The sequence below is a fragment of the Peromyscus californicus genome, unplaced genomic scaffold, assembly GCF_007827085.1.
Source record: "Peromyscus californicus insignis strain IS unplaced genomic scaffold, ASM782708v3 Scaffold_11__1_contigs__length_118956290, whole genome shotgun sequence".
Classification (NCBI taxonomy): Eukaryota; Metazoa; Chordata; class Mammalia; order Rodentia; family Cricetidae; genus Peromyscus; species Peromyscus californicus.
Genome location: NW_026294402.1, coordinates 72,047,325 through 72,074,027, shown reverse-complemented (window position 1 = coordinate 72,074,027; position 26,703 = coordinate 72,047,325). Strand labels below are relative to the sequence as shown.

General features: G+C 39.4%; 1 protein-coding gene across 2 annotated transcripts in view; it reads left to right on the top strand.

The window, feature by feature from the left end:
• The window catches only part of Mlip (muscular LMNA interacting protein), a 231,365-nt gene that overhangs the window by 48,359 nt on the left and 156,303 nt on the right, over positions 1–26,703 (top strand). The gene's annotated exons all lie outside the window — the stretch shown is intronic.

Genomic DNA, 26,703 nt, shown 5'->3' with positions numbered 1-26,703 from the left:
ATGTTTTTTAAATAATTGCATTCTACTGTATACGCTTCAAATGCTTTCCATCCTGCTCACCACTTGCATGGATCTATTTCAGATGCAAGTTGAGAGGAGTTGTTGCCCCTTTTTGTCTGTATAACTAACTGCCTTCTGGTCTTTGAGGTCACCAAGGTGGTTTTCCTGGCACTGAAACTGCTGCATCCAAGAAGTTTTTCTACTTCCCATTAATGCCTCAGAGGACAATCCACAAACCTAACTGAAGCCCTGACAATTATGATTCATTTCCCTACACTGAGAAGAACGGCTTTGAATAGCTATTCCATCAGTACGGAACCATTTATTTTCTTCTTGTGGTTGATAAATGGCACACGAGGCAGAAAGAGGTACAACTGGATCCTGATTAAGAATGATTGATATTAAAGTTATTTCACTGGTTTTTAAACCCTCAGAGCTGATAGCTTTGGTAAAGATAAGATTGATTCATTTCTGGTCTTTTTGGAGAAGTATTCACCTCCGTCTGTAGCTACCCATCCTCTCCTGTCCATGTGAGTTTGGAATCAATGAATTTGGCAATGGGTGGGTTAGTGTGAGAAAACCCGAGGTGCTTCACTTTTATCCAATTCAAGTCTATCCAAAGGAAGCAAATGTGTTAAAAATTTATGTGCTGATTAGTCAAATATTAGCAATGTGTAGACAATATGAAGACCAGGTTCAGAGCAGGCTGATGTGCCTTGGCTTTGTGTAAGCAGGGTAGTTTGTGATGCAACAGTAGCAGGAAAGAGTCTGGACTATTTTTTGGGTCAGTTACTGAATCCTGTTTCTGGAGGAAGAGCATCTATCGCATAACAAACAGCTGTAATCAACAGAGACGGATTGAATCCCACAGCCTTTCTGATATGAGGCATGGCTGTAATTAATGCCCATAGGACTTACTGAAGGAATCTCTGAGACACCAAAAAATGACTTTTCCAGGCTTCAAACACATTGCATGGTATGACAGCTAGATTTAATTGTCAATGTGACACAACCTAGAATCATCAGGAAGAGTGTCTCAATGAGAGATTGTCTACCTTGGGTTGGCCTGTGTGTCTGTCTGTGATTGTTTTAGTTACTTGATGTGGGCAAACCCAGCCCACTGTGGACAGCATTATCCCCTAGGGCCTAGTCAGATGGTCTTGAACTGTGTAAGAGAAGATAAATGGAGCTGAGCACAAGCAAGCAAGTGAGCATGCATGCATTTACTCTATCTGTGCTATTGACTGTGAGTATGATGTGACACATTGTCTCAAACTCCTGCCTTTGTGACTTCCTGGCAGTGGTCCATCATAAATTGGATTTGTGAGCTTATACCATTTCTATCCTAGATTACTTTTTGTTAGAATATTTCATCATGGTAACAGAAAGGAAATTAAATACATAGTGTCCAAATGTACTCTCAGGTTAAAGCCTATATACAATTGCAGCTAAAGAACCTGGTATGAAAAAGTGTGTATGGCCTACATTGCCTTAATGGGAGTATCTGAAAGACCATCCCAACATGTTGCAATTGTTTCTGGTCTTGGCTTAGGTTAGTGTTTTCTAGGGATTAAAGTAGGAGTTTCTTGAGGAAAGAATTTTGAAGGATTTGTAATTTCAGTAAGAAAAAGGCGTGGAGGCAGAAACAAAATGATTAATTAACTTGAATTTTATACCAACTGGTAAACTGTACCTTAGCTCTTTTTTTTTTTTTTTTTGGTTTTTCGAGACAGGGTTTCTCTGTGTAGCTTTGCGCCTCTCCTGGAACTCACTTGGTAGCCCAGGCTGGCCTCGAACTCACAGAGATCCGCCTGGCTCTGCCTCCCGAGTGCTGGGATTAAAGGCGTGCGCCACCACCGCCCGGTCGTACCTTAGCTCTTATTCCTACCAGAAGCAAAGTTTTGAGGTGAAAGATTCTCTGGGAAAGCCTTTGCATTGAAATTAGTAAGAGTTACTCTCTGTGTTGCTTTGGCAGACAATTTAGATCAACAGTATTTCAGATGTTACTTGGCTATACAAAGTCTAAGTTATTGAGTCTGCAATTGTTAGTGCTTCTAAATATATCCAAACCTGTTCCAGGATCAGTACACAGGGTTGTTGTTAAATGTGTATTTAGACCATAGGTTGTATAGTTTATGTTTAGGTCTTGATAGTCAATATTTTAGGCTGTGTTAGCTATAACTATTCATCTTACTTTTGAGCAAAAGACAAAATTTTCCAGATGGAAATAAAATTTTGAAGCTCTGTTTTTTTAAAAATTTGTTTCAAATATAGGTCAAAATTAGAAAGTGGACTTTTAGGTGCAGATCCCTGTCTCATTCCCTACTGACAAATCAATAGCTATGGACTGAATTATAGGTGCCAATTCTAAAAATAATGATCAAATCTTGCCTGAAAAACACATTTGTCAGTGTCTGTGAGCAATAACGATGTGAACTTAGAATCTGCCCTGATGTGGACATGCTACTTATAAATCTTGTAAGCACAAACCTACTTTGAAAAGCAGACTATGAAGTTTAATTAAGAATATCTGTCCTCAGAGATATATGACTCAGAGCACATGTTTTCTTATCAGATGTATAGTTGAATTGTTTATGGAAGGGTAGGGAACATTTCTTTTTCACTGATGAGAAAATAGCTTTTATGTGGGTCAAAATTAGTATTCTTCCCTATTGGGAATCCACTTTGCTGTGGTCTGGGCTATTCTCATTTTCATTCAGCAATTGAACAGGAAGAATGGAATGGTAACCTGACTAGCCTTAGGTCCTCAAGCTCTGTTATTTTGGCCGAGATGTTTAAATGGCCCCATTTTCCTCTCCTGACAGGTAGTGGGTTCTTTGTGATATTAAAGCAGCCATCTTTGGGACAGCTGGTGCTTCTTATTGTCACCAGGTTAACATTGTTTGGAAATGGATTCGTAATCAACTCATTTTCTCTTAAGAATTGATGCTCAGAAAGCATCCCCAGGCAGTAAGTGGCCTAAGTACTTTGTTCCTGCCTTATCACATGTCTCAGCTCCTTTTCTCATCACTGTGACAACACACCCAAGTGAAGCAACGTAGGGGAAGAGGGGCTTGCTCTGACTCATGATTGAGGGGATACAGTTCTCAGGATTACACATCTTTAGCAGCTGACATGGTTGAGTTCATGTGCATGGGAGCCTGCTCCATAGCTTGTTCACATCTCAGGGGATCAGGGAAGCAGGGAGCTGTGGCCAGGAGCAAGGCCTATGATCCTGAAGGCCTGTTCTCAATGACCTGTGTTGATCATCTGGGTCCTATGTCTTCAAATTTCTACAACCTCCCCGAAATGGCACCATCAACTGGGGAGTAAACATTCAAACACAGGAGCCTGTGGGGGGCATTTTAGACTCAACTGCAACAGCAGAAAATATAGAAGTGACTTGTCAAACTGAGTGAATGAAAACCCATGAGGTCCAATCAAATTTGAATGTGAGATAATGCCAAATACTGCTTTAGTGTATTAAAAACAAAATATTTGGGATATATAACACTTAACTATTTAACACTTTACTTATTCTAAATATTTTCTGTGACACAATCATGACAAAATCTTATTTAGGTGTAGTCTGAAATTCAAATTTAATTAGGCACCTTAAAACATGGAAGTGTGTTTTGGTAAGGAAAATTTTACTAGATGATTCTCTACTTACCCCAGGTTGCTCCAGCCATCTCAATGTGCACATGGTTCAGGTGGGCACTTCTCCTTGGCAAATCCCTCTGAATGCTCCTGTTCACCTTCTTAGCTGGTAGGACTTGGTCACACTAGTGGATGCAGCTGTGATGATAGCATGGATGGGTATTTTCACTGCATGAATTTTTTTCTTAGTTCATAATTGGTACCCAAATGAAGTTAGGAAAATAATTCCACTCACAATGCCTAAAAACAACCATCCTCCCTGATCCTCCCAGGGATAAACTCAAAAGGAAATAAAATGAAATGATATCTCATCTACAGTGAAAAGCATAAAACAACGAGGGAACAAAGTGAAGAAGGCAATGAAAATGGAAAGATCTCCCTTGCAGAACCAGCATATGAAAATGTCCTTTATACTCCAAACAAACTACAGATTCAGTGGGATCTCTATCAAAATTTCAATGACATTTTTCACTGAAGCAGAAAAGAAAAGGCCTAAAATTCACCTGTGTATGTAAAACATTAAAACAGTCTTGTGCAAAATGAATAATACTGGAGCTATCACATCTGACTTACAAAATATACCACAGAACCATAGGAATAGAAAAACACACTACTGGCATATGGACCAATGGAAGGGAACAAAGGACCCATGTATCTACAACTATCTGATTTTTGACAAAGAACCAAAATGGTTTGTTGAAGAAAAGGCAGTAGCTCAGCAAATGGTAGCGGGAAAACTAAATACATGAAGACTGAATCTAGACCCACAGTTTATACAAAAATCAATTCAAAATGAGTCAAAGACCTTAATGTAAGACCCCCTAAATCTGAAGCTACTAGAAAAAGAAATAAACAATTCTTTAAGATATTGGTACCAATGAGGATATTCTGAATAGGACCCCAATAACATGGAAAACAAAAGCAAGAATTTGTAAATATAATTGCATTAAAATACAAAACTTCCCAAAGCAAAGCAGACAACAGAGTACTCAGACCAAGAATGGAGTACAAGGAAATCTCTATCCTGCTGCTCACGACTTAGGTTTAGTTTCTAGAATATATAAAGAGTATGGACCAGTGAAAGGGCTCAACATGCACTAAGTTTCTAGCTCATCCCAGAGATGCCCCTGATTCCAGCTGTCTTTTCCAGTACTCTCTCCTCCATCCTCCCCAACCTAATCCTTTCTGTTCCCACGTTCCCTGCCCCAATCCAGACCTCTCCCCTTGTCTACCTGGGCTGTCTATTCTATTTCCCCTTCACAGTGAGATTCATGTGAGCCTTCCTTGTTACCTAGCTTCTTTGGGTCTGTGGATTGTAGCATGGTTATCCTTTACTTTCCTTTATGGCTAATATCCACCTATAAGTGAGTATATACCATGTTTATTTTTCTCAGTCTGTGCTTCCTCACTCAGGATTATTTTATTCTAGTTCCATACATTTGTCAGCAAATTTCATGATGTCATTGTTTTTAACAGAAGAGTAATGCTCTATTGCGTAAATGTACCACATTTTATTTATCCATTTATTCAGTTGAGGGACATGTAGGTTGTTTCCAGGTTCTGGCTATTACAAATAAAGCTGCTAGGAACATAGTTGAGCAAGTATACTTGTGCTATGGAAGAGCATTCTTTGGGTATATGCCCAGGAGTGGTATAGCTGGGTTTTGAAGTAGATAGATTTCCAATTTTCTGAGAAACCACCATATTAATTTCTAAAGTGGCTGTACAAGTTTGCACTCTCACCAGCAATGGAGGAGTGTTGCCCTTACTCCACATCTTTGCCAGCATGAGCTGTCACTTTTGTTTTTGATCTTAGCTATTCTGACAGATGTAAGATGGAATTTCAGAGTCATTTTTACTTACATTGCCCTGATGGCTAAGGATATTGAACATTTCTTTAGTTGTGTGGTAGTTTGGGAGTGGCACTATGTGGAGATGTGGCTTTGTTGGAGTGGGTATGACGTTGTTGGAGGAAGTGTGACACTGTGGGGGTAGACTTTGAGATTTCTTATGCTCAACATACCACCCAATGTTTTAGTCGACTTCCTGTTGCCTGTAAGTTGTAGGAATCTCAGCTATTCCTCCAGCACCACATCTGCCTGCATGCTGCCATGCTTCTCACTATGATAATAATGGACTGCACCTCAGAAACTGTAAGTGAGCCACCCCAATTAAATGTTTTCTTTATAAGAGTTGCCATGGTCATGGTGTCTCTTCACAGTGATAGAAACCCTAACTAAGACAGAAGTTGGTTCCAGGGACTGGAGTATTTCTGTGATAGGCCTGACTATGTGTTTGTTTGGAGGAATTTGGACTTTAGTATTTTGGGCTATGCAAGCAGTGGAGTGCTTTAAACACTGCTTAATGGGCCATACTAGTAGGAGCATAGAAGACGGGAGCTAAGAGATCTTTGCACTGTCAGAGGTCACTCAAGAGGTTTTAGAGGAAAAGAAGTTTAGTATGTTGCCTAGAGATCATTCTTAATGATATTTTGGTGAAGAAAGTGGGTGCTTTTTGCCCTTGTCCAAAGAGTCTGCCTGACGTTAAAGTGAAGAGTTTTGGATTAATTCCATTGGCAGAAGAAATCTCAAAATAGTCTAGTATAGACTCTATCTTGTGGATATCAGTGTTAACTCTAATGAAGATTTATAATCAAAAGGAGCAAGCTGAGCAGGGTAAATTATAAAAGTAAATTTTGAGGAGAAAAAAGAGTGCCAGGAAGTGGAATGGAGCTAAATCCTGTGTTCAAGGAGATAAACATTAAGAAATGGAATAAAGGGAGTGGTTACCTTAGGGTAAGATCCCAGCCATCTAAGTTTCTAACTAGTGGAAAGAAACTGAAGAAAAGCTTGGAGCCAGGTGTGGTGGGGCACAGCTTTAATCCCAGCACTGGGAAGACAGAGGCTGGTGGATCTCTGAGTCTGAGGCCAGCTTGGTCTACAGGGCAAGAACAGCCAAGCTTAGGCAATGAGAGGCAGAAAGCTGGTAAAGATGTTACTGAACAAGGGGGGCCATGTTCCAACCCCAGCAAGCAGCAGAACTTGGTAGCTTAGACCACATGGTTCTGGCTTTAGACTTAAGGATAGAAGAAAGGAGTTATGGGATAAAGCCACTAAAGCCAGTCTTTTGTCAGTGGTATCCCTGAATGGAGGCCTAGTAGAGAGGCCATTTTGTGAAGCTGTGAAGTTGAAGCTTGGATTGCTTTGGAGAACCCAAGATGTTAGAGATGCCAGTGTCATGGGATACTTGCTGAGGAGAGCTGCTAACAGGGAGTGGAACCAGCCCAAGAACAGAATTGGAGATCTGAAGGGCATTTTGACATCAGACATGGAGATGCAGAATTTGGAGTTTGCTCAGATAGTTTTTAGTCTTGCTTTGGTTCATTATTTCCTCACTATGCTCTCTTTCCTGTGTTTTGGAATGGTAATATATATCCTGTGACATTATATGTTGGAAGTATGTGATCTGCATTTTGATTTTTACATGTAATTACAGTTAAGAGATTGTATGAGTCTCAGAAGAGCCTTTGAACTTTGGACTTTAAAACATTGTTGAGATTCTGATAGACTATGTGGACTTTTGAAGTTGGACTAAATGCATTTGCATTACGATATTGTTACAAGCTTATGGGGGCCAGGGAGTGGAATGTGGTTTGAATGAATTAGCTCCAATAATCTCATTGGGAGTGGTATTATTAGGAGATGTGGCTTTATTAGAGTGGGTATTACCTTGTTGGAGGAAGTGTCCCAATGTGGGTATGGGTTTTGAGGTTTCCTATGCTCACGATACCACCCAGTATCTCAGCCAACTTCCTGTTGTCTGCAAGATGTAGGACTTTCAGCTATTCCTCCAGCACCACATCTGCCTGCATGCTGCCATGCTCCCTGCCATGATGATAATGCTTGGACCTCAGAAACTGTAAGTGAGCCACCCCAATTAAATGCTTTCTTTATAAGAGTTGCCATGGTCATGGTGTCTTTTCACAACAATAGAAAACTCTAACTAAGACAAGGTGTTTCTTGGCCATTTCAGATTTCTCTGTTAATAATTCTCTGTTTAGATTTGTATCCCCTTCATCTGTCCTATTATGCTAGCTAAATCTTCAAGTACTATACTGAATAGATATGGAGAGAGTGGAACAGCCTTGTCTTGTCCCTGATTTCAGTAGAATTGCTTTAAATTTCTCTCCATTTCATTTGATGTTGGCTTGCTGTATGTTTCCTTTATTATCTTTAGATATGTTCCTTGTATACCTGATCTCTCCAAGATTTTTATCTTGAAGGGGTGTTAGATTTTGTCAAGGGCTTTTCCAGGATATAATGAGATGATCATGTGGCTTCCAACATAAAAGCTTACGTTGTTTATCTAAAAAGACGTTTTAAGGTCTAAAAGGATATTTTTAGGATGGTAATACAAGTTATGATAGAAAGTGGTTTAGATATAAAACTTTGAACTCACCAAGGTAGGATAGATAATAGAGTAATTTCTCCAAATTTGCTAAATACAATGGACTGGATATTGTAAATGTAATTCTTACCTGATAATTGTTAATATTGTATATCGTTTTACTATGTTAGAGTTAAATAAAACCTTTCCTTTTAAATTAGAGCAAAAGGGGTAAATGTTGCAGAGTATTTGTTTACACTGTAAAGATGTGTCTCTGCCTAAGGCACCTTCTAATTGGTTTAATATAGAGCTAAATAGCCAATAACTAGGCAGGAGAGAATAGGTGGGACTTCTGGAGAGAGAGAGAGAGAGAGAGAGAGAGAGAGAGAGAGAGAGAGAGAGAGAGAGAGAGAGAGAGACTGGGAGAAGAAATCTAGGCACACGATTTGATTTCTCCAGCAGACTCGGAGCATGTTGGATGTGCCATCATAAGAAGAGGTAACTACTTGGCAGAATGTACATTAAAAAATCATGGGTTAGTTAAGTTATAAGAGCTAGTTTGGAAAATTCCTAAATTAAGGCTAAGCTTTCATAATTAATAATAAATCTCTGGGTCATTATTTGTGGGCTGGCAGTCCAAAGATTGTCCACCAAGAAAGTTTGCTACATTTTTTTTCTTTCAGTTTGTTTGTATGGTGGATTACATTAACAGATTTTCTTTTGTTGAACCATCCCTGCATCTCTGGGATGAAACCTACTTGGTCATGGTGGATGATCTTTTTGATGTGTTCTTGAATTCATTTTTTGAGTATTTTGTTGAGTGTTTTTGCATCAGTATTCATGAGGGAAATTGGTCTGTAATTCTTTTTCTTTGTCCCAACAAACTACCCCTTTGTGTGATTTGGGTATCAGGGTAACTGTAGCCTCATACAAAGAGTTTGGCAATGTTCCTTTTATTTCTATTTTGTGAAATAATTTGAGGAGTATTGATGTTAGCTTTTCTTTGAAAGTTTGGTAGAATTCTGTGCTAAAGCCATCTGGCCCAAGCTTTTTTTTTTTTTTTTTTGGTTGGGAGACTTTTACTGACTGCCTCTATTTCCTTAGGGGTTGTAGGTCTATTTAAATTGTTTATCTGATTTTGATTTAACTCTGGTGAGTGGTATCTATTGAGAAAACCGTCCTTTTCTTTTAGATTTTCCAATTTTGTGGAGGACAGGTTTTGGAAGTATGACCTAATGATTCATTTGATTTCCTCGGTGTCTGTTGCTACATCCCCCTTTCCATTTCTGATTTTGTTAAATTGGATATTCTATCTCTGCCTTTTCGTTAGTTTGGATAGGGGTTTGTCCATCATGTTGGTTTTCTCAAAGAACCAACTCTTTGTTTCACTGATTCTCTGTATTGTTCTCCTTGTTTCTATTTTATTGATTTTACCCCTCAGTTTGATTATTTCCTGTCTTCTATTTTTCTTAGGTATACCTGCTTCTTTTTGTTCCAGAGCTTTCAGGTGTCCTGTTAGGTCACTAGTAGGCGATCTCTCTAGTTTCTTTATGAAGGCACTTAGTGCTATGGACTTTCCTCTTAGCACCGTTTTCATTGTGTCCCATGAGTTTGGGTATGTTGTGCATTCCTTTTCATTGAATTCTAGGAAGTCTTTAATTTTTTTCTTTGTTTAAGTGTTGATTCAGAAATTAGTTTTTCAGTTTCCTTTGGTTTGTAGGCTTTCTGTTGTTTCTTTCATTGTTGAAATCCAGCTTTAATCCATGGTGGTCTGCTAAGGTACAGGGGATTATTTAATTTTTTTTTTTTTTTGTATCTGTTGAGACTTGCTTTGTGACTAAGTATGCTGTCAGTTTTGGAGAATGTTTCATGAGGTACTGAGAGGAAGAAATATTTTTTAGTGTTTGGGTGAAATGTTCTGTAGATATCTGTTAGGTCCATTTGAGTCATAATGTCTGTTAGCTTCATTATTTCTCTGTTTAATTTTTGTCTGGATCACCCATCCATTAGTGAGAGTGGTGTATTGAAGTCTCCCACAATTAATTTGTGAGGTTTTATGTATGATTTAAGCTTTAATAATGTTTCTTTTACAAATGTGGGTGCCTTTGTGTTTGGGGAATAGATGTTAAAAATTACAATGTCCCCTTTGTGGATTTTTCGTTTAATGAGTATGAAATGTCCTCCATCTCTTTTGATTAATTTTGGTTGGAAGTCTAATTTTGTTAGATATTTGAATGGCTAGGTTAGTTGGCTTCTTAGGTCCATTTGCTCAGAAAATCTTTTCTCAACCCTTTACTCTGAGGTAATGTCTGTCTTTGGTGTTGAGGTGTGTTTCTTGTATGCATCAGAAAGATTGATCATGTTTTCATATCTATTCTGCTGTTAGCTTGTATCTTTTATTGGGGAATTGAGTCATTGATGTTGAGCAATATTAATGAACAATGATTGTTAATTCCTATTATTTTGTTGTTGGTGGTAGTGTGTGTGTGTGTGTGTGTGTGTGTGTGTGTGTGTGTGTGTGTATGTTTATGTGTGTTTCCTTTTATTGGGTTTTTGCTTATGTGAGGTTATTTATTGCCTGTGTTTTCATGGGTATATTTAACCTCCTTAGGTTGGAGTTTTCCTTCTAGTACCTTATGTAGGGCTGGATTTATGGGTAGATATTGTTCCAATTTGACTTTGTCATGAAATATCTTGTTTTCTCCATCTATGGTGATTGGAAATTTTGCTGGGAATAGTAGTCTAGGCTGGTATCCATGGTCTCTTACATTCTGCAAGACATCTGTCCAGGACCTTCTGTATTTTAGAGTCTTCATTGAGAAGTTAGGTGTAATTCTAGTAAGTCTGTTTCATATGTTACTTGGCCCTTTTCCTTTACAGCTTTTAGTATTTTTTTTTGTTCTATGGATTTAGTGTTTTGATTATTATGTGGCAAGGGGACTTTCTTTTTTCTGGTCCAATCTATTTGGTGTTCTGTAAGCTTCTTGTACCTTTATAGGCATGTCCTTCTTTAGGTTAGAAATATTTTCTTCTATTTTTTTTGTTGAATATATTTTCCAGGCCTTTGAGTTGAGAATCTTCTCCTTCTTCTATTCCTATTATTCTTAGGTTAGGTCTTTTCATAGTGTCCCAGATTTCCTGGATGTTTTGTGTTAGGAATTTTTTAGCTTTAACATTTTCTTTGACCAACGAATCTATTTCTTCTATTGTATCTTCAATGCCTGAGATTCTCATTTGCTTACCCAGATTTTCCAATTCCAGAATTCCCTCTGTTTGTATTTTTAAAAATTGCTTCTATTTCCACTTTCAGGTCCTGAACTGTTTTCTTCACCTGTCCCCCACTCCCCCTTAGTTTTCTTGGCCTTGTTTAAGGGATTTATTGATTTCCTCCAATTTTTGTTTGTCTTTTCCTCAATTTCTTTAAGGGCTTTTCCCCGTTTCCTCTGCAAGTACCTCTATCGTCTTTGTATAGTTGGTTTTAATGGTATTTTCTTGTGCGTCGACTGTACTGGATTGTTTAGGTCTTGCTGTTGTAGGATAGCTGGGCTGTGGTGGTGCCGTATTGCCCTTTTTATTGTTGATTGTTTTCTTACACTGGTGTTTAGGCATCTGGGTTTGGAATGATTATAGGTCTAGGTGCTGTTTCCCGAGTTTGTCTTTGTTGTGTAGGATTTTGTTCCTTGGTTTCTGTTTCCTCTTTGGTCTTCTGACTTAAGTGGCTAAGGGTTCTGGTAACTATTGAGTCTTCAGGTCCAGTAGGGTGTCTCCAGTGGGGTTTTGGGTGCCAGCATTGCCCCTGTTGTTCCAAGTATATGTGTGGCCTCTCCTTCAAGTCCTGATATTCTGTATCAACTTGGTCTGTTCTACTGGTAAGGCTTTCTGAGTTTTCTAACTGGATTATTGAGGTTTCCAATTTCATTTGATCTTCAGCTTGCACTTTCTTCAGTATTTCTATCTTATTAATAAATTCAGTTTTAAGATTACAGATTTTCTTTTGTTTTCATTTATCTCTATATTTGTGTATTCTTAGACTTCACTCAGGAATTTTTTGATCTTCTTTATAAACTCTGAATTCTTTGATCATGTTTATGATTGCTCATTTAAATTCAACATTCTGGGATTCACCTAGGTACTTCTCATTGGAGGCTATTTCTATGAGACTAGTGGGTTTCAGAGGTGACACACTGTCTTGGCCTTTCATATTGTTTGTTTGGGGGATGTAACTTGTGCATGCGTGCTTCTTTTGTTTGTTGTTGTCTGATGTGCGGTTGTAGCCTGATTCTGTTGAGGGGAAGTTTGATTCTGTTTTTGTTGTTCCCCAAGATTGGTGGATTGAGGATCATGTCTGAAGAATTGGCAGGTCTGCCCTTAGTGTTAATCTTTGAATTGAAAGATTTGGGAGTGATTCCATTGAAGTGGTAACTGAGGAACTGTGCAAATGTGACTTCTGGCTAGGCTTGGCTAGTTTGGTGTGTAAGATGTGCTACCTGTACTAGGCCTCTCGGAGTATGGGCTTGTCTTGGAGTTGGAAGTTTGGGGCACTCACTACAATGGGCTGGTAGGCAGGCTGTCTAACCCCAGGTGGATCTTCTAGGAGTGTGGTATTATGTGGGAGGTTGGGGGTCTGGAGCACCCATTAGGATGAATTGGTTCACTGGTTACTTACCCTGAGCTAGGCCCAAGACTGTGGGGTCAGCAAAGATCTGGAAGCATTTTAATTTTGAGGATAGACTCTTATGTCTTCATTCATGGCAGTGAAAAACCAGGGCTTTCCATGTGTTTGAAAACTGTATGACCTTTTGGTATTAGTGGTTGTATTCAGTCAGGGATTTTCTGAGCAAGTACATGAGTGGAAATGCAGTGGACTCAGTGAGTGAGCCTGGGCTTTCATGAGGATACTTGAAGGCACTCTGACCTTTCTCTAGAAGATTTTCAATGCCCATAGTTATCTATTGCCATTTTGTTTGTTTCAATTATAGTTGTGTTTTCAAGTAGAACCAAATGATTCATTACCTGTGTTTCATTTATTTTTTAACTTACTTTTTAGTGTTTAAAGATATTTTTACATGTAGGAAGAGAAGAAATAGTAAGCTTTCACTGTTGTCTGAAGCTTCTTGAGTGACCATCCCTCTGGTTTCCTCTCAACTCTGGCCAATTTACTAGCCTGACACGCTGTTATAATTTTCATAAGTGATTTATATTAGTGCTCTGTCCTTAAGCAACTATGCAATTATGTGTGTTTGCTTTTGCATTTTTGAGACATCCCACATATCATAATAATCTTGTGTCTGAATGTAGGTGTGTTGATGCATATAAGTCTATATGATTCAATGCATTGTATTTCTTCATTCAATGACTGCTTTATGCATGTTCATGTGTTCTGTTGGTGATCATTTAGGTTGTTGCTTCTTGTTTTCCTCCATAAAATATCAATAAGATGTTCAGGCCTATGGCTTCTTGGAGCAGGTGCAGGGATTTCTCTAGGGTGTATGTCTGGGATTAAGACCACTGATCACAGTGTGTAGTTTTTCTGTCACAGTGCCAGATTGCTTCCCAAGGCAGACCCACCAATCTGTCTCCTCTTAGCTCTATCTGTTGCTCCACATTCTTGACAGCATTAGGTTTTGCCCATTTGGTGAGTGAGAAATGAGACTCCTTTATGGTTTCAGTTTGAAATTTTGTTATTTTTAGTAAGACCTTTCATGTGTTTTTGCCGTTCATATTTCTTTTTATGTGAATTTCTTTCCTGATATAAATCTCAAGTTATTTTATTGTCTTTTAGAAAGTATGAATTCCAGAGCACTTAAGAATATTTCATTGGTTTTTATTGCATTTATGTATGTGTGTGTATGTGTGTGGTGTTTGTCCTGGGTATCAGGCTCAGCATCAAGCCCCTCTACCCACTGGGCCATTTCATTGGCCTGAGAATTTAGGTTATTCAGTCAGCGTCCAAAGTGATGGCATCCTTATACACATATGCTGCAATGCTTCGGTCTCAGTTCTTCCTCTTCCTGCTGCCCTCCTTCGTGCTCTCTACTCTCCTCTGACTGATCGATCCTCTTCAATCACCCAGGTCTCAGTTCTTCCCCTTTCCTGCTGTCCCCTCCTCTGTGTTCTCTCCTCTCCTCTGACTGATCCTCTTCAATCGCCCAGGTCGCACCCTCTTCTGCTTTCTTATTCCATGTGCTCCACAGGAAACACTTGTAAATCAATGAGTATGATTATATGAAATTAGAAAGGTTCTGTCCAGCAAAGGAAACCAGAATGAAGAGACAGAACACAGAAGAGAAAATCCTTGTTAACTTAAATATATCTTTGGCTTTTAAATGCTTTTTTGATTTTATGTGTGGCAAATATCTTCTCCCCATCTATGAATTAATGCAATATTTTAATGTAACTCTAGGAAAACAGTTAGTGCAGTTTATTAGAGGTGCTGTTATAAATTTACACTTTTTCTGAAGTTTCATCCCGAAGGCATTTCTATCATCCCTTTCATAGGATGTTTGCATATATTCAATTTTTTGTGCACGTGAACATATACTCACTCACGTGTTAAGAGTGGCAGTGTTGTGCAATGCCAGAATAGGCTCTTTTATTTACTTTCAATTAAAAATTTTCATTTATTATTATTTTCAGCATGTTTGTACCAGCATGAATGCATGCATGTGTGCACACGTGCATGTGCGTGCGTGTGTGTGTGTGTGTGCATGCAATGGTGTATGACTTTGAGGTATATGTGTACCATGACACATAGAAATTAGAACAACTTTCACAAGGCTGTTCTCTCATTTCAGATTACTTAGGAGGGGTCTCTACTATGTTTCTGTCTTCATGCGTACTCTGCGTTAGCTAGCTAGTGGGCAACTCTGCCTCTACTTCCCATATCACCATAGGAGTGCAGGGATTAATTACACATGCATGCCACCACATTCAGCTCTTTGTGGGCTCCAGTGATTGCACTCGGGCCATCAGTCTTGCATGGCAAATGTTTTTGTACTCAGAGCCATTTTGCCAATCCCTTATTAACTTCCACAACAGAACTCTCTAGTTCTAGGCAGAGTTTCTCCCAGAATGTTACTGAGGTTGAGTAGGTTAATAGATTCGGATGGGATTGAAATAGCAGATTTGTGGTTTAGAGTTGTGTCAAGGCAAGAGGAAGGAGGGCATAAATTGTACATTGCTCTGTCATCTCTGCAGTTCCTCAGTGTCAGCAGCTGACACAGTTAAGTGTCTGTCAGTGAGCACTATTGCCTGACACTGACCTTGTCATTGCAAACCACTGCTTTCTCGATGTCTGCTGGTTTGACGCAGACCAGACTCTGGACAGTTGGTAAGTTGGACTGCAGGTTCCCTGATATTGGTACAATCCTTTACACTGTCACTGCATCATATCTCTGACATCAATGAGAGCTGTGTACTTTTGTATCTTGTATCATGTCACATTAGTTGTATTTTAGATAACGGTTGCTGTTTATAATGAATGGCAGCAGAGAACAGATGTTAAAGCAGCTGTGGAGCAGCATGCCTTCACTTGGGAATTGCTTCCTTGTACTGTAACTTTACGTATAATGAGACATGAGAAAGAATTTATGTAAGTAAGTTGTGGGGAAGAGCGAGCACGAGGAATTTGGAAAGTCATTTTGTATTTAAGCTGTAACTTTTCAAAATTAAAATAAGTTTATACATCTAAAATTTTCTTTTTTAAAATTAATTAATTAATTAATTAATTTATTTATTAATTTATTAATTTATTTTGGTTTTTCGAGACAGGGTTTCTCTGTGTAGCTTTGCGCCTTTCCTGGGACTCACTTGGTAGCCCAGGCTGGCCTCGAACTCACAGAGATCCGCCTGGCTCTGCCTCCCGAGTGCTGGGATTAAAGGTGTGCGCCACCACCGCCCGGCCAATTTTCTTTTTTTTTTTTGTATTTTCTTTTTTTTTGTAGTTTAAGTAGGAAGAGCTCAGAACTTTAAAATGTAGTATGACTTTAGTCACTATATATTGAAATGTTTCAAAATGTAGGTTTAACTTCTTTTTTTATTTTTTGAGACTGGGTTTCTCTGTGTAGTTTTGGTGCCTGTCCTGGAACTCACTTGGTAGCCCAGGCTGGCCTCGAACTCACAGAGATCCACCTGGCTCTGTCTCCTGAGTGCTGGGGTTAAAGGCGTGTGCCACCACCACCAGGCAGGCCTAACTTCTTAATATAGTCTTAGTTGTGAATTTGGATTATAAAATACAGAAGCCCAGAATCTCTGTTTTTCTCCTTTGTCCTTCCTTAAACCAGTCTCCCTCCACCTCCTTCTCTCCCTCCCTCCCTCCTTCCCTCCTTCCCTCCCTCCCTCCCTGTTCCCTTCTTTCTCCTTTCCCTATCTTGGTAACTGGATTCCTGGTATTCCAAATAATCTTCCATTCTTCAGGTGAAGCTTAGGACTTGACTTAGAAAGGTTCATCATCTATTTTTCCCTGGTTGCTTCCCTTTAAGACTAAGAATTCTGCCCAGCACCGAGAAGAGCAGTGCTGTGCTGGCTGTGGAACAGAACTGCATTTGCTGCTGGAGTAATAAATGGTACTGAATGTTCCTGCAGCTTTTATGGGAGGCATTGCTCTGCCATCAGGGTCACATTACCTAGATGGAAGCAAAATGAGATGGGTAGAGGAGGATTTATCTAATCCCCTGTGAATGCGTCCCAGAGTGGTTTGATTGTTCTCAGTGTCTTTGAGCAGGGGGACATGCGCATGTATAAATAGCTGGGAATCTCTTTTATATTTGTGTAAATAAGGAAAGAAAAGTATCCTTTGCTTTGCAAATTGAGGCTCTTTTCCCCCTCCAGTTCTTCAGATAAGAGCGAGCAGTGTATTTTCAGAGCTTCTTAGCTTGCTCCTCCAGTGTAGCCGCTTTAACTGGGCTCAGTGTCACCTGCTTATTGTAAAGGCCGTTTAATCTCAGCATCAAGGGGACATTTGAATAGTGAACAAAAGCTCCAAATATTCAAGCACTGTGCATCTCTGTAAATTCTGCGGTACCTCATTTATTTTCTGTCTAAAATTTATGTATATGTCAAGACTTGAAGTCTCCTTGAGGGGAATCTTCAAAACCTTCTCATGAATGAGTTCATATTTTGTCACAAATACATGTTTCTTAAAAGGCCCAATAACTCAGATATATATGATTTCAGATGCATTATATATCTGGGCTGCAGACAGCTTCTCATGAGAAGTGAGACTCACGGCACACTGTTCTTTTTTAAGTGACTCATGGCTCCAAATGAGAGCTCCTTAAATGAACAACGGAGGCACAGAGCAGTTGAGTGACAGTCACAGCTCAACCTGACTTGTAACACTACTTCTTTTGTTGGGACCGCCAGGTCGCAAATAATGACCCAGACACTTACTAATTAGGAAAGCTTGGCCTTAGCTTAGGCTTTCCCCGGACTAGCTCTTATAACTTAAACTAACCTGTTTCTATTAATCTGTGTTTTGCTACATGACTTGTTGACCTCTACTCTGTACCGGATGGCCTACCTCTTCAGTGTCTCCTTGGCATCTCTTGCGTGTCTAGATTCCTTCCTCTGACTTCCTCTCTCTCTGCCTGGAAGTCTCACCTATACCTTCTGCCTACCTATTGGCCATTCAGCTTTTTATCACACCAATCACAACAATACATTTTCACACAGTGTACAACTATTCCACAACACTCAAGCATGACGCCAGCCCACTGGCACCTGTGAGAGGAATATCACTGAGAAACATTGCACCAAAGTGGTTAATATCACAGTACTACACAGCCTGAAAGACCTGGACTGTGCCAAGCCTATCATTTGCCTAGTGCAAGACCTTGGGGAAGGTGAATTTACTATTGTTGAACATTAGCGTTTGCCCCTTAAAATATGGAGAATGCAGTGTTCAGCTCATGGTTTCTATGAAGACCCACTGAGAAGGCACTCAGAGATAATTTTCCATACAGTAAGCCGTAGGTGCATGTTAGCTTGAATTTGATGTTTAGTATTACATTGTGATCATCATTGCTGTTTCTGGTGAAATCAGAATTCAGTGGGGGGATATTTCAAGATAGCAGGTTTCTCATTTATAGCTAGGATACAGGTAAACAAAAGCAATCCATGAGATTAAGGAGTGAAAACCAGCAGGGCGAGTCTGAACAGTTTGGAAAGCACAGCTGCAGTATTCTGTCAGAAGCCTTCTACTTGCCAAGTGTTGATCCTTTCTTTTGAAAAGGTCATTGTGTAAGGAGCTGCCTATCAGCACTTACCCTCTCACAAGCATCTATTCATGTCCATTTTCTTATTCATGCTTCCAGAGTGCCAGCCTCTGATCAAAGCCTTTCCCTGTAAGAGGCATTGGATAAGTGAACCACATTTCTCCTTGTTTTATGTAGATGTCTGTAAATCCATGATGCTCTGGAATTCTAAAGAAGAAATTTTTAGGCTGTATTCCAGGCCCTCTGTGCTCCCTTCTAGATGTCTCACCACAGCCTGAAGCTCTACAGCTTAGCTTCCCATACTGCATCCTGCAAGCTGAGCTTTTGAAAATATTCTAGAGACACACTGTACTTTTCAGCCTTCATCTTCCCATATGATTGTTTTCTAATGACTTCTATTCCTTGGCTATGCAATATAACTTAACCTCAAGGCTATAAACACTCCTTGTGTCTTGTCCACACCATTTATATCTCCATACTTCATATTTGAATATTAGACTTATGTTTAATATTCCTTTTTTTCTTGGACACCTGAAAGATCTCTCTAACCTAACACATCCAAAATTAAACTCTAATATGTTCTTACCTTAATTCACTTGCCGTGAATATATATGTATATATATATATATATATATACACACATATATATATATGTAAAATTTTAGTTCACCTTTGTCTTAATAACCTTTTGTATTAATGGGACAAAAGGTTTGACCAAAGAACTTAGGGAAGGCAGACTTTCTCTTAGCTCTTCGTGTGAGGGTGCAGTCCCTTGTGGTGGGCAAGGTGTGGCAGCAGGAGCTTTGAGGCAGGTGGACACATTGCATCTGTTGTCAGGAAGCAGAGAGAGATGGACACCGAGGCTGAGTTCCCTTTTCATTTTTGTTCAATCCAGGACCCTAGCCCATGGGTTGGTGGTGCTGCCCACATTTTGGGTCTGCCATTCCACATCAATTAACTTAATATAGAGGCTCCCTATAGTTACCCATTACTGTTAACACAGGATCTAGCACAGTGTCTGGAACTGGGCTAGTGTTCAATCAATATTTATTGAACAAACTGCATGCAGTGAATGCAACAGAAATGATGGAAGGAAGGAATAGTTTTCAGAAGGTCCTTACTAATATGCCCAATCTCCTTACAGGCTAGAACTTTATCACCTCTGAGCCTGTGAGGAAAGAACATGCAGAGGAGTTAGAGAATTACCCTAAGTTTTTAAACTGCAGAGGAAGCAGATGTTTTGAATTTATTGCAACTAGATTTGGGTTCAGACTATCTATTAAGAATCCATTCTGATGACTCAGTGACTCTGCAGAGGTGGATGCTTTTGTAGAAAGGATGAAGAAAGGATGAAGGCAAAGAGGGTAAAGTAAGAGCAAGGACCAATCCAGGTCAATGATGGCCACTTTTAAAAGCCGTTGAGTTCTACCGACTCTTCACCAAGGGGCAGCTGTTGATGAAACTGATGAGGTAGAGAGGAGGAAGAGAATCAGAGTTCTAGGCCCACATGCTTATATCTGTTGTGAGGATACCAACACTACTTAGTCTAAATAAAAATATATCGAGTTTCACCTGGCTGATGCTGCTAGTTAGTGGTTCAATTAAGAAAAAAAAGTTTTTCAGAAAAGATATTTTCATATACTTTTGAGGAAAATACATTTTCTTTAATTTTTTAAAAATTCCTCTACTGTGTGAGACCCTGGCCCTGTGTCAGGAAATCTGTTCCCAGTGGAAAGTGGCCTGTCTGCACGTCCTGAAGTCGGCTTGGGGGACATGTGCAAAGGAGAACACCTGCATGGGCTGAGCTTGCTAGTCACCTCTGCATAGGAGCTGCATTTTCACTAGGAGCCTGCAGAAAAGGCCACGAGGTTATTTTTCACCTTGCTTTAGTTCCAAGACAAAATGCAACATGTTTAGGATAATGTGTTTTCTGCTCTTTACATGTTTAGTTTAAGCAAGATGGCTTAAGAATGGAGGTAAAATAATTTGTTTTCTCCAAAGAAAATATAAGGGAGTGAAAGGTGTGTGTGTGTGTGTGTGTGTGTGTGTGTGTGTGTGTGTGTGTGTGTGTACATGTGTGTATATTTTCTCTACATGCTATAATTTGAATTCTTTCGAAACTACCATTGTAATTTAGTTGATGTCTTAACATCCATGAAAGGTGGAGCCTTTAAGAGGTAGTTGGGTTATAAGGACTGTACTGTCACAAGTGGATTAACTCACCCCAGTGAAGTGGGCTTGGATAGGTTTGGCCTTTATGCCTTTCTTGTCTCACTCAAGTCCCTTTCTTCCGGTGTATTATGGCACAGCAAGAAGGCCCTTACCAGATTTGGTCTTTCCAGCCTTTCTGACTGAGTCAGATAAGCATTTGTTGTTAGTAACTTACCCAAGTCTGTGGTGTTTTGTCATAGCAGCTACAAAACAGACCAAGACACTGAGATTCTGTGGTAGATAAGACAGTCTTGCTGCCAGCATTGACAGAGATAATAATGTGAAGGACCCTGAAAGAGATGTCACTCATTGCCTCTCTTCTTAGCTCATTCTTTTGATTATGGAGGCAGCAGAGAATGAGTTCCCCAAAGCATGCCTACTCCGAGGTGTTGGATAGACTGGGTCTCAGTGTTAGTTGGCTTTGTTTTCCAGTTACTATTAACCCAGAAACATTTATGTCAGAAGAATTAGCTACTGTTCTTGAATAGATTAAATTACAGTGAATGTAGTGGGTTCATAACTCCTAAGTACATTAACACTTTTATTCTCACATTCCAATTTTTCATATATATATATATGTATATATATATCACATGAGACATTCATGAAGAAGTATGTACATATTGAAAAAATTTCATACAGTGGAAGAATGAGATCATATTATTTTATTGATGTGTACATAGAGGTGGGAGACCATTCTCTGTGTATGCCATTGAACACACTGATCACAGCTTGAACATCCTCTGTACTCAGACTCAGGCAGAAACTCACTTTTCAGTGTTTCATGGATACTTGGGTGCTTTGTAAGTCATCAGCATGGCAGAAGACACTGATTCACAACAAGGAATTTCCTCCATCTTTCCAAATGAGCACACATTCTTATGGATTATAAGTCAGTATTTTAAAGTATTCTTTTGTATTAAAAGATATATGCAGAAATTGAAGTACATGGGGGAGGCAACTGCAAAAACAGAAAATTAAAATTTACAGTTAATTATGGTAGATTTTAAAGACATAGATTGTGTTTCAATAGCAAAATTATAACATAAACATCTTTATTTTCAGAGAAGCCATTTTTTCCCCTAGTGGGCATTCAATGAATACAGGAGCAAGGAATTAAAAGATATAAGTGAATTTGTAGAGACTTTCCATATAGAGCCATGTTGAATCACACAACTTAATTTTAAAAGCTAAAGGTCCTTTGAACATAGTAATCAGTCAACAAGGCTAAAATATTTATGTTCAGGATATGAATACCACTGGGACCTGTATTGGCTGACCTTGAATCTTGAACTATCTGTTACTGCATTTTACCTTATTGATGATGTGTCCCAAGGTCACAGGATGATTTTTTTTTTGTAAGATTCAAGTCCACATCTTTTCTTTTAACAAGTGGAAATGTGTTGAGTATGTATTTGTTTTTATCAATGTCAGGAGAGTGGAATGGCCTGGGTTTTAGGATAGGCCTATTTCTGTGGTTGGCTCACATAGTACAGCTCTGACTCCGACACTGTTTCTCCTACAAAATGCTTCCACCTGGTCTTTTGAGTCCCACAGGAATAAGCATCAAACTATATCCCCAAAATAAACTGTGATTTCCCATAATACCAAATATACTTGGAGAATTTGATGAAGTCTGAATTAAGCCCAATATTGAGTTTATTTCCTTAAAATTCGCACTGAGCATACTTCATTATATTTGAACTGCTGTGTAACTTAAATATTCTCAAAATTGTGATGTTGTAACAAGACTAGGCTGACAATATAGTCTCTGGAGGAAGTTGAGCTTAAGCCAGTGCCTTATCTTCAGTCTTGAACCGAACTTGCTCACAGCATGAAGATCCTCCAGTGCCCACAGACATCATCACAAACAGTTTCCTACTCATCTTTCCCGACAGTACCTTCTTTCTTTCAAATGACCTTGTTCCTAACTTGGAAGTATTCTCCTTAGAAAAAGTAAAATGAATAGAATGACCCATCCACTTAAATGAATTTGCTCCTTCATTATTTCGTGTTTCTTGTGTTTACAGAAACACAGGCAAGTGTTCTCAAACTCTGTTGATCATCAGAGGAAATCTGATTCTTGTGTGAGTTCAGCTTTTGCCTCAACCTTTCCATTGGTGGTGATCTTCCTTAGCCCTTAAAGCAGAAAATAATCAAGAGAGCACAGTACAGAGCATCAGAATCTCATGACCATGTATTAGATATATGTGCTGTGTTCTACACAATAGCTGTATTACAGATACCGACTCTTAGAGTCTCTTAGATTAAAAAGGACTCAGAAGATGGCATCTCACACTTCTCACCAGCCTCTAGCTCTTACATTCTTTCTGCCTCTGTTTTGATGGTCCCTGAATCTTGGGTGCAGGGTGTAGGGGGTAATGGGGAAGGGTATAAGGGGGTAGAGCTGTGGGGAGATAGGGGACTGGGAAGTAAGGAGGTTGGGGGACTGTGGGATGGGAAGATTGGTTTATAAGAAAACAAAAGAAAAAGACATGAGGTTTTGAGGAGACATGTTTAGGGGATATGGGGAAAGCTGGAGGGGGGAAATGGAGGTGGATATATCACATTTCATTGTACACTTGTGTGAAATTCTCAAGAATAAGGAAAAATTGCATTCACACAATGCACATACATATACATGCATACGCACATACAACCTAACCTCAATTGTTTAATAAAAGAAAACCAAAAACAAAACAAAACCAGAAAGACAAAATAACCAGTCCTTTTGTCTCCATAACAGGGTGATTGTCAACCTTAGTCTTGATTTTCTGTCTAAAATAGTTTACTTTTACTTTTGAGTCAGAACAGCTTCTCTTGCCCATTAAAATAATGCAGTTTAGATCGGGAACGTCTCCCATAGGCTCATGGTTTGAATTCGGTCCCCTCCTGGGGGCGCTATACTGGAGACAGTAGGCAGGGCTCAGCTTTTAATGGTTACATTTGCTCCTGGGTCAAAGCTGCTTTCCTGAAGCCAGGAGTCAAAATAAACGTTCTCTCCCTTCTGTTGCTTGTGAGGTATTTTGTCACAGCAACACAAAAGTAAGTAGTTACAGACATTGGTCTTTTCAGCATCAAGACAGCCTTCCATTTTCAGCTGTCCCACAGTACTGAAGATTGAACCCCAAGCTTCCCAGCTGCTAGAAAAGCGCCCTACCACAGAGCTACATCCTCATCCCAAGGCAGTCGTCATGACTCTGACATGGCAGCTGTATGGCAAGCAGTTGCCATCAAGTACTGAGCACCAGTGGTATGCAGGGGGCTCTTTGTGTCTGTGTTTACATGTGTTTGATGGAGAGAGATTCCCCACACGTACTCCCACACACCTAATGTAGGAGCTTCTGGCATGCATGCCCTTGAAATTCATAAGTAGTCCTCAAATTCCAAGTCAGGTATTCAGGGGATGATCTATAATTTTGCTCAGCATAAATTTGAATTTTATGTGTTTGTGCAAATCAAATTTCAGCATTGTTTCAATAACTTTTGTGTCTCCCTTCTTCCTTCCTTCCTTCCTTCCTTCCGTCCTTCCTCTCTCTCTCTCTCTCTCTCTCTCTCTCTCTCTCTCTCCCTTTCTTTTTGAATAGTGTTCTATACTATTTCAAGACCTTAGCATTATTGAAAGTTTAGGTTGTATCTTTGTTTTGTGGGGACTCTCTTGTATGTCATTGGATATCTCAAAATACGCCTATTTTCTACCCACTAAATGCCAGGTACATAACTCTTCCCTTTTTGGTGACAAATCAAAATGTCTCCTTCCATTACTAAATGTACCATGGGGGACAAAAATCTCCCGTGATTAGAAGACTCTTCCATGATGAGTGAAAGTTGAGCCATCATCATATAGAAAATACCTGTATTTCCTATAAATATTCTGTTATACTTTGTGATTTATTCCTAAGAACCCATTCTGTTTGCAGAATTACAAAATTGATTTACATTATTTTTGTTTTTTTAAAGTACTTATTGATATGGGAAATGAAGTAGTATAAAATCTCTATTGCTTTTAAGAAAGGAAATTTGATCGATAAGGCCCCTTTAATCTCTTTAATCTTTGAACTGAACACTATCAACTTTTTCTGTTTAATATCAATGCACTTGCTTGATGCAAGCATTCTTTATTTATTTATTTTTTTTATTTTTATTTTGCAATACAATTCAGTTCTACATATCAGCCACGGATTCCCTTGTTCTCCCCCCTCCCGCCCCCCTCACCTTCCCCCCAGCCCACCCCCCATTCCTACCTCCTCCAGGGTAAAGCCTTCCCCGCGGACTGAGATCAACCTGGTAGACTCAGTCCAGGTAGGTCCAGTCCCCTCCTCCCAGGCCGAGCCAAGCGATCCTGCATAGGCCCCAGGTTTCAAACAGCCGACTCATGCAATGAGCACAGGACCCGGTCCCACTGCCTGGATGCCTCCCAAACAGATCAAGCCAATCAACTGTCTCACCCATTCAGAGGGCCTGATCCAGTTGGTGACCCCTCAGCCATTGGTTATAGTTCGTGTGTTTCCATTCATTTGGCTATTTGTCCCTGTGCTTTATCCAACCTTGGTCTCAACAATTCTCGCTCATATAAACCCTCCTCATTCTCCCTAATTGGACTCCCAGAGATCCACCCGGGGCCTAGCCATGGATCTCTGCATCCAGATCCCTCAGTAGTTGGATGGGGTTTCTAGCACGACAATTAGGGTGTTTGGCCATCCCATCACCAGAGTAGGTCAGTTCGGGCTGTATCTCGACCATTGCCAGCAGTCTGTTGTGGGGGTATCTTTGTGGATTGCAAGCATTCTTTATTAACAAGAATTATTTAGCATTTGAATGTGTGATGAAGTGGTAAGTGGGAACAGACTTTTTAAGGGATATGGACAGAAGACTGTTAGGATTAATCTTGCTTGTAAGACAGGAAAGATACGTTTTCAAAAACTCATAGAAAAAAGTCATTGAGATCCAGACAAATGATCACATTCCACCCAGTGAAATACAACCATCACCCTCCTGCAGTAGGGACCCTGCACCAACTTGATCTTCCAAGTTGGGAGCCTCTAGGGGCTCAGCCTCTTCTACTAGGATAATTCTTGCAGTCGTCCAGCCCTTAGGCCTACAGTTATAACTCTTTAAATTATAGCTGTTATCTATGGTTTCAGAACATGTAAAGGTTCAACACACTTAAGTTGTTTTTTTTAAATTCTGTCTCACGTTTTTGTATTTAACTGCTTTTTTAAAATTTATTATTTTTATTTTTAATTTTATTTTATTTTAATTTTTTAAATTTTTTTTATTTAACTGCTTTTATGACTTCTAATTCTTCAGTTCTCAGAGTCCTTTCTCTAGCCATCATGCTTGACAGCATCTGAGCCTGTGTTATTGAATGCAAACCCACCAAGATAGTGTTCAGAAGAGAAATTGCAGCTAAGTGAAGCATTGATAATTTGTCAGCCTGGAACATCTTTACATGACTTTATCGGGATCTAGACCCAAATACCTACGAGAGGGCTAAGAATAGAGTGGGGTCCAGTTTCAGAAGGGGCTTCTCCAGCTGCCTTTCCTGTCCTTTCCAGTTTCTTCACTAACACTGTTGCTGTAGAACTGGCAGTGTTTCCTCTTGAGCTTCTAGACTGAAGCAGAATCAAAGAAAAGGGACTAGTTCTTTTGCCTGGATAGTTTTGCAAGCTAGTTGAGTGCAATTTTAAGACGAATCATAACGATAGGCCTACCAATAGCATAGACTATATTCTTCAAATGGAGGTAAGCAGTGGTAGAGTGTATATTTAAATACATACATATGAAATTATATGTACTTTCAATATATCAAAAGTAGTATTATAACAGTACAATAATAGAAATACAAATACCATTGCAATAGAGTTACTATAGTAACAGAATGGTTTTCTAAGCAATTGCACAACATGGCGTGGTGGAGGAGGTTTACAGTCAGTATGGTTCCTTTTACCTCTGTAATTTCAGTGTATGGACTGAATGCTTTTGTTACAGTGATGGGGAGTTATAGAGGTACCGAATCTCAAAGAACTCTTGGATCATCTGCTCCAGTAGTTTTCAAACTTAAGAATCACAAGCAAAGAGTGTGTGTTCTGACAGAACTCTGGAATAGCCTCCAAAATAGAACTTATTCAAATATTTTCTAATGAATTTGGTCCTATTCTGTTTTCTAGTTAAAATAAGTTTATGAGAATGTTTTCTGGCTGTGCTTTCCTTACAGTGAGATGAGTCACTG